This window comes from Lolium rigidum, chromosome 4 (genome assembly GCF_022539505.1).
Source record: "Lolium rigidum isolate FL_2022 chromosome 4, APGP_CSIRO_Lrig_0.1, whole genome shotgun sequence".
Lineage (NCBI taxonomy): Eukaryota > Viridiplantae > Streptophyta > Magnoliopsida > Poales > Poaceae > Lolium > Lolium rigidum.
Genome location: NC_061511.1, coordinates 85706930 through 85714272, shown reverse-complemented (window position 1 = coordinate 85714272; position 7343 = coordinate 85706930).

Below are 7343 nucleotides of genomic sequence, written 5' to 3'. Positions count from 1 at the left end.
TCTGAATAATTCATTAATATCGATTTGGCACATGCCCACGCATGCATATGACTGAACAAAAGTCAATTAAGCCTCAATGATTTACATTGCTTCAGAGTTCTTGTATCACTTTTATGCCTCAGTTAATTTATTTTGCCGTAAGCATGATTATGACAGTTATTGCTCTCTTGATTTGTCGCTCCCTAGTCTTTTGCTAGCCTTCACTTGTACTGAGCGGGAACGCTGCTCGTGCTTCCAAATACATGAAAACCAAGTTATTCCAGAGTGTCCACCATAAATACCTACGCATGGCATTTCAAACCATCCCAAGTAAATTCTCATGCGCTACCTTTAAAACCTTCAAAATGCTTCTTAATTTGTGTTTATGTTTCATAGCTCATGAGGAAGTATGTGGTGTTTAGCTTTCAACCTTGTCATTTACTTTTGACGGACTCTCATATGGACTAGTGGCACATCCGCTTATCCAATAATTTTGCAAAAAGAGCTGGCAATGGGATTCCCGAGTCCCGAATTAATTAACTTAAATAGACACTCCTCCATGGTTTGTGATTGTTGGACGGCACCCGAAGGATTCGGTTAGCCATGGCTTGTGTAAGCAAAGGTTGGGGGAGTGTCATCATCATAATAAAACTAAACTAAAAAGTCACTCCTTCATGGTATGTGATTGTTGGCAGGCACCCGAGGATTCGGTTAGCCATGGTTTGTGTAAGAAAGGTGGGAAGGAGTGCCACATAAAATGCAAATAATTCATGGGAGCCGCTCTTGAAGGTCCGGTTGGCGAGGTAGTTGGTGTACCCATTACCATTCGTTGACAACAACAAACACCTCTCAAAATAATTTTACTCCTGCTTTACAAATGAAAAGCTCTAGCGCATGTTAATCCTTGCTTCCCTCTGCGAAGGGTCAATCTTTTACTTTTATGTTGTGTCTCCATCCTTTCTTTGAGCACTTTCTTGAGAGCACAACTGTCATTCTTAGTATAATATGCTTGTCTCAAAATATGATTGATTGTGGTATAACTTTGATGCCTTTATCTTTGACAATCGCTACTTCTAGTCTTTCTATGAACTCTAGAGGTGCCCGGGCATTTATGTTTTGCCGATCAAATACAGGCAAGCGAGATACCACTTTATCATACTCTTTTATGAACATTGCAATCCTGCTTATATACATGATTCATTATGCTTATCATTAATTGTTGGTACCTCTTCATGATTGACATAGCTGTTAGATGATCTTATTTGCATGTACCTTATTATGAACTGCTCAAGTATTAGCCATATCATGAGAATATATACATCATATGAGCAAATGTGTTCGTGAAAGTTCTTTTATCGCTCGGTTGTTAACCGAATTGCTTGAGGACAAGCAATAAGCTAAGCTTGGGGGGAGTTGATACGTCCAAAACGTATCTACTTTCCCGAACACTTTTGCTATTGTTTTGCCTCTAATTTGTGTATTTTGGATGCAACTAACGCGGACTAACGCTGTTTTCAGCAGAACTGTTCTGGTGTCTCGTTTTTGTGCAGAAATCCAACTTTCGGGAAAAACCTCGGGATTTTGACGAAAGGCCCTATTTTCCCAGAATACTGACGGAGCCAGAAGGACAATTCAAGTGGAGGCCCGAGGGCCCCACACCATAAGGCGGCGCGGCCTAGGGGGGCCGCGCGGCCCTATGGTGTGGCCCCCTCGGCTGGCCTCCGACGCCCCCCCTTCGGACTACTTATTCGCCTCGACCTAAAAACGCACGAAGAGAAGTCGAAGTCGCCAGAAACCCTCCAGAACGCCGCCACATCGCGAAACTCCGTCTCGGGAGCCAGAAGTCTCCGTTCTGGCACTCCGCCGGGACGGGGAAGTGGAGGAGATCATCGCCATCATCACCGCCAACGCCTCTCCATCGACCAGCCATGTTTCCCCCATCCATGTGTGAGTAATTCCCCCGCTGTAGGCCGAAGGGGATGGTAGGGATTGGATGAGATTGGTCATGTAATAGCATAAGATTGTTAGGGCATAGTGCCTAGTGTCCGTAATTGGTACTTTGATGATATTGTTGCAACTTGTTATGCTTAATGCTTGTCACTAGGGCCCGAGTGCCATGATCTCAGATCTGAACATGTTATTATTTCATCATGATATTCATTGTTTATGGTCTTACCCGCAAGTTGTATACACATGTCGCTGTCCGGAACCAATGGCCCCGAAGTGACAGAAATCGGGACAACCGGAGGGAATGGTAGTGACGTGAGGATCACATGTGTTCATGGAGTGTTAATGCTTTGCTCCGGTACTCTATTAAAAGGAGTACCTTAATATCCAGTAGTTTCCCTTGAGGCCCGGCTGCCACCGGCTGGTAGGACAAAAGATGTTGTGCAAGTTTCTCATTGCGAGCACGTACAACTATAATTGGAACACATGCCTATTGATTGCTTTGTACTTGGATACCGTTTTATTATTATCTACAAATGCCCTGCTATGATTGTTACATGAGTTTCTCTCATCCATGCAACGCCCATCATCCGTCCCCGTGCCTACAGTATTTTAATCCTGTTGTTTACTAAAATCACTACTGCTGTCTTTGTTACTCGCTCGCTGTTATTTCACTATCTGCTATCGCTATAAAACTCGTTACTACTCGATAAACTCTTGCGAGCAAGTCTGTTTCCAGTGCGGCTGAATTGACAACTCCGCTGTTAAGGCTTTCAAGTATTCTTTGTCTCCCCTTGTGTCGAATCAATAAATTGGGTTTTACTTCCCTCGAAGACTGTTGCGATCCCCTATACTTGTGGGTCATCAATCTCCGCCGCCTCAGGTTAGCCCCAATGCACGTTTGGCCCTCTTCCTTTTGCTTTTCAGTTCTTGGGCCGGTAGAGTATTTACTTTCTCTTTTTCTTTTGCTTTTCCTCTTACTCGTAGATCTTCGCGCGGGGCTTGATCTTGGGAAATCTGTTTCTAGGTAGATTCCGGCATCTATCGACACGCATGTCTACCGACCTTTATCTTTCCGATTCGGCTTCCAGCAGCCGCCACAGTCAGGCTTCCGGCGAGCTTGAAGCTGAGCTGGACCGGATGGGAGCTTCCTCATCCGTTCCGGATTCTAGCTCTAGGAGGGGCCAGGAAGCCAGCAGCTCCCGCCAAGCTTCCGGCGTGGACTTGGCCAACATTACTCGGGGAGCTTGGAAAGGCTCCGACGTGACCCAAAAAGACATTGATTGGCTGTACCGCTCCCGAAGGATACCGGCACAGTTATCTTGCCGGGTTCCACGTGATGAGGTGGAACCCAATCCCGAGCCCGGAGAGTTCGTTGTTTTCGTCTCTCATTTTGAGCATGGCTTCGGCCTCCCTGCCTCCGATTTCTTTCGTCAGTTCCTTGACTTTTACAAGCTCCAACCCCATCACCTTCCTGGTAATGCCATCTTCTATCTCTCCTGCTATGTTTCTTTCATGGAGGCCTATGTTGGTCTCCTTCCCACCAAAGAAGCTTTCGCTCGCTTCTTCTGCCTTCGGATCAACTCGGTCCAAGGCAGAGACATCCCAAAGCCAAAACCTCCGGTGCAGTGCGGGTCCTGCATCGTGGGTTCCCGCCAAGGGAGCCCCTTTTTCAAGTTCTCCGGCCTGGATTCCTGCCGGGCCTGGCAGGAGACTTTCTTCTATGTGAGGAACAAAGGTTCCTCATATTTCATTAACTTACCGGCTTTCAATCCGGCGACGCCCACGAAGACCAACTGGGGCTACCATCCGGGGACCAATCATATTGAGACCAACCGGATAGTCCGGTTCCTGGAGAGCCTCAAGAAGGACACGAGGATATGCTCCGACGATATCATCCGCGCGTTTATCTCACGCCGGGTGCTTCCTCTCCAGCGCCGAGCTCATAAGATGAGTCAAATGTGCGGCCCTCGTGATCCCACGAAAATCACTGGCTTGGCCCTGAGCACCGAGGATGTAGCGCTCAAGGCTAGGAAAATCTGTAATACGGATATGCCCCTGGACTGGAAGTGGGGCCTTCTTCGTCTTAGCGCCATGAACCCTCCAACTGTTGATGTAAGAACTTAGGTATCCGGATTGTCTTCCGGTAACATTTTCACGCGTAACTAACCGATTCTTCTCTTTTTTAGGCCTGCGAGCGCTTCCATCGCATTGCTGCGGAGGTGCGTGCTCCTTTCCGGAAGCGCGGTCTGGACAAGGTTGACCCGGATCCTTACGTGATCTGGACCAAGAGCAAGATGAGCCGCTCCCAGACTCCGCGTCCCGGTAACTTTTCTGGCAAGGACTCCGGTTCCGATGATGAGGTTACTATACTTGAGGTATCTCTCTTTTCGTTTTCTCATATATCATCTTTCTGTAGCCGCTCCTTCAGCCAACGCCAACCCACAGGTCGTGGAGCGCGCCACCCCGCTTCGGGCCGAATGCGGGGCCGAGTTCATGGAGAAGCTCGCCTCCGAGGGCCGCAAGAACAAGGCGCCCACGCCCGAGGCCGGCTCCAGCGAGGCTCCTCCTGCCAAACGCTCCCTGCAGGAAGTCATCGACGGGAGAAATGTCTCCACCAAGCACTACCGGAAACGGGAGATGCCGGTGGCTTCCGGGTGAGTTTCAGATTTTCTTTGGTTTCCGGACTTTTTTTTTTTCCGGTTGCCTTTCTGAACTTTTTTCCTTCTTAATCTTTCCAGGCCTCCCTTGAAGATCTCCAAGAGCGCCTCCGGCATGAAGCCGGAGACCTCAGGGGACACCACCAGGGGCTCCCCTCCTCAGCAAAGTCCGGTGCCATCTGGTGCCGGCAACCTTTCTGCCTCCCCTCTGGGGGGCAACGCAAGTTCGGGGCGCGCGGCCCCAAAACCTTCAGACCACCGCGCGGAGGAGGATTCTGTCCCCCCTTCAGAAGCCCAAGATATCGGCGCCAGCAACATCGGCGCCGGCACCAAAGATGCCGGGCAGGTGGAACCTCTGGTTCCTCCTGCCCCGAAGAAGAAGAAGACTTCCGCTTCCTCCCCCTCAAAGGCCGTGCCGGATTCTTCCGAGCCGGCCAGCTCTGCTCCGGCAAAGGACGCTCCCGAAGCTCCTGCGCCAATAAGGACCACACCAATTCCTCCTTCGGCAACCTCTACTGGGAAGCCGATCTCTGCCAAGCCCACGCCACCAGAGGGCGCCAAGCTCACCGCCCAGCAACTTGCTGCGGTGGCGACCGCAGCCACAGCTCCTTCCTCCGGCTCGCAGAAGCTTGTTCTGCACGCCGGCTGCGCCGCCCTATTTGCCTCTGAGATGGCCTCTGCCCAGGTAGGCCGGATCACAGAGTTCCAACGCCATGGGGCTGACCTGGGCCACCTGCTCGATTACGCTGAAAAGTGGAATCGGGCAGATCTGACGCGGGCGACACGGGGCCTCGGCAAGGATAAGCTTCCGGCGGTTGAACCCTCTGGTCCACGCAGCACCGGACAGCACTTTGGCCGGCTGCGGCGCGCAGCCAAGGAGTTTGACAACGCCTGGCACGACGCCAGCACCAATGTGACGGTAAGCAGCAAAACCTCAATCTCTTTTACATCTTTGCCGGTTTTCTATTTAGGCTGATTATATATATCCTCCCAGTCCCCGAGTTTCGCGTTGAGAACGTAGTTCATAGCGCGAAACTTAGGTAGAAACCCAAAAAACCGGCATAGCCAGTCCCTGAGTTTCGGGTTAAGAGTGCATCATTTAGCGCGAAACTTTGTTTTCCTTGCCATCGTATTTTTAACCGAAACCTTCTTTAACTTGATCAGAGCACGCTGGACACCCGGAACCAGATCTTTGAGGAGCTGCTGTGGGGTTACCGGAAGCTATCCGAGGCCCACGGCAAGTGCCAAGGTTAGCTTTCTGATCTTCCGGCTTCTTTTTGCTGGTTGCTTTTCTTTTTAGTTCCTAACCTTCTCTGCATTTTAGCGCTTCCGGAAGTCTCCTTCGAGGCTCTCTCCGCCGAGCTTACCGCGCTCAAGGGTACCATTCCTTGCTTTTACTTGTTTGGCATGTTTCATCATACCGGATTTCTCTTTGCTAACAAAAACTCTTTCGGGTTTCAGCCGAAAACGAGCAGCTCACCACCTCGCACTGCGAGATGAAGGAGCAGGCTATGCAGGCTGGGCTCCGGCATGCGCGGGAGCTTGAGAAGGCCAAGGCCGCAACAGAGGCGAAATTGAACGAGACTCTAAAGGAGTATACCGACTCCACAGCTGGGCTACGGAAGAAGCTGGAGGAAGAAGCTGCCGCGCGGAAGGCTGCGCAGGACAAGATCGCCCAGCTCACCGCTGATCAAGCCGACTATGATCAGATGGTGATGCAGATCGACTCCCTCGCCTGCAGTAAGTTATTCCTCTCTTTTTTGCTTAGAAGCTTTTAGTTTATGCCGGTATTCTCTCACACCGGTTGCTCTTTCTTCTCTTCTCTGTAGGGATCTTCCCGGACTCCTAGAGGCATGCGGTTGCCAAGGTCACAGAGCATAGGGCCAAGCAAACTTCGCCAAGCCCGAATGCGCACTGGGATGGCTACGACTATCTGGTCGCGCTCTCCGCCCGGATCCAGCACATGCGCTCCGTCGATCGGCACATGAATGATCTTCCGGATGCTGCGCTCCAGATCTTCAAAGTGCTGTGGCCTGGGGAGCCGGTGCCTGACAACGTCACGCTGGTTGCTGAGCGCCTGAAGGACGCAGGCCGGAGGATCCGCGAGTGGAGGTGCTCAGCTGCTCGTGCCGGAGCGGATGCGGCGCTGCGCATCGCATGCTCCTGGTATGACGACTTGGACCTGGATGCCTTCCACGCCCTTCGTGGCGACTCGCCTGCTGATCTGGATCCGGTTCACGTCGCTAAGCGCCAGGACCGCGCCAATCACATCGCCGAATTCACCCACGTGCGCACCTTCATCCCTCCTCCTCCCGACGTCAAGGACGCAGTTTCCGATGACGAAGGAGCCGTCGAGGACGATGATGATGAGGATGTCGAAGAGGACGCGGCTGATCCGGAAGAGAACGACGCTCCTCCGGAAGCTCCTGCAGCTGGCGAGCAGCCTCCCCTTGCCTGAACCTCTTTTCTGGTGCCCCTTTATATCTGTTGCTTCGAAAACTTGAGCTCGTTAAATTTCACCCCGGTATGCCGGGGTTTGAGATGTAAGATAAAACAATTATGCCTTTTGATTGCGCTACAACAATTATGCTGGTATCTCTTTACCGGTAATCATTTAAGTTAAGTTTGTATGCTATCTTTGCATTTTACTTGTCATTTGCTTTTGTCTTGCAATGTGAAGATTCCGGAATTGTTTCGGCATCCAATCCGATGCACACTTGGTTCTTTTGCTTTGCCTCTGCCTACCTGTTGACCGCC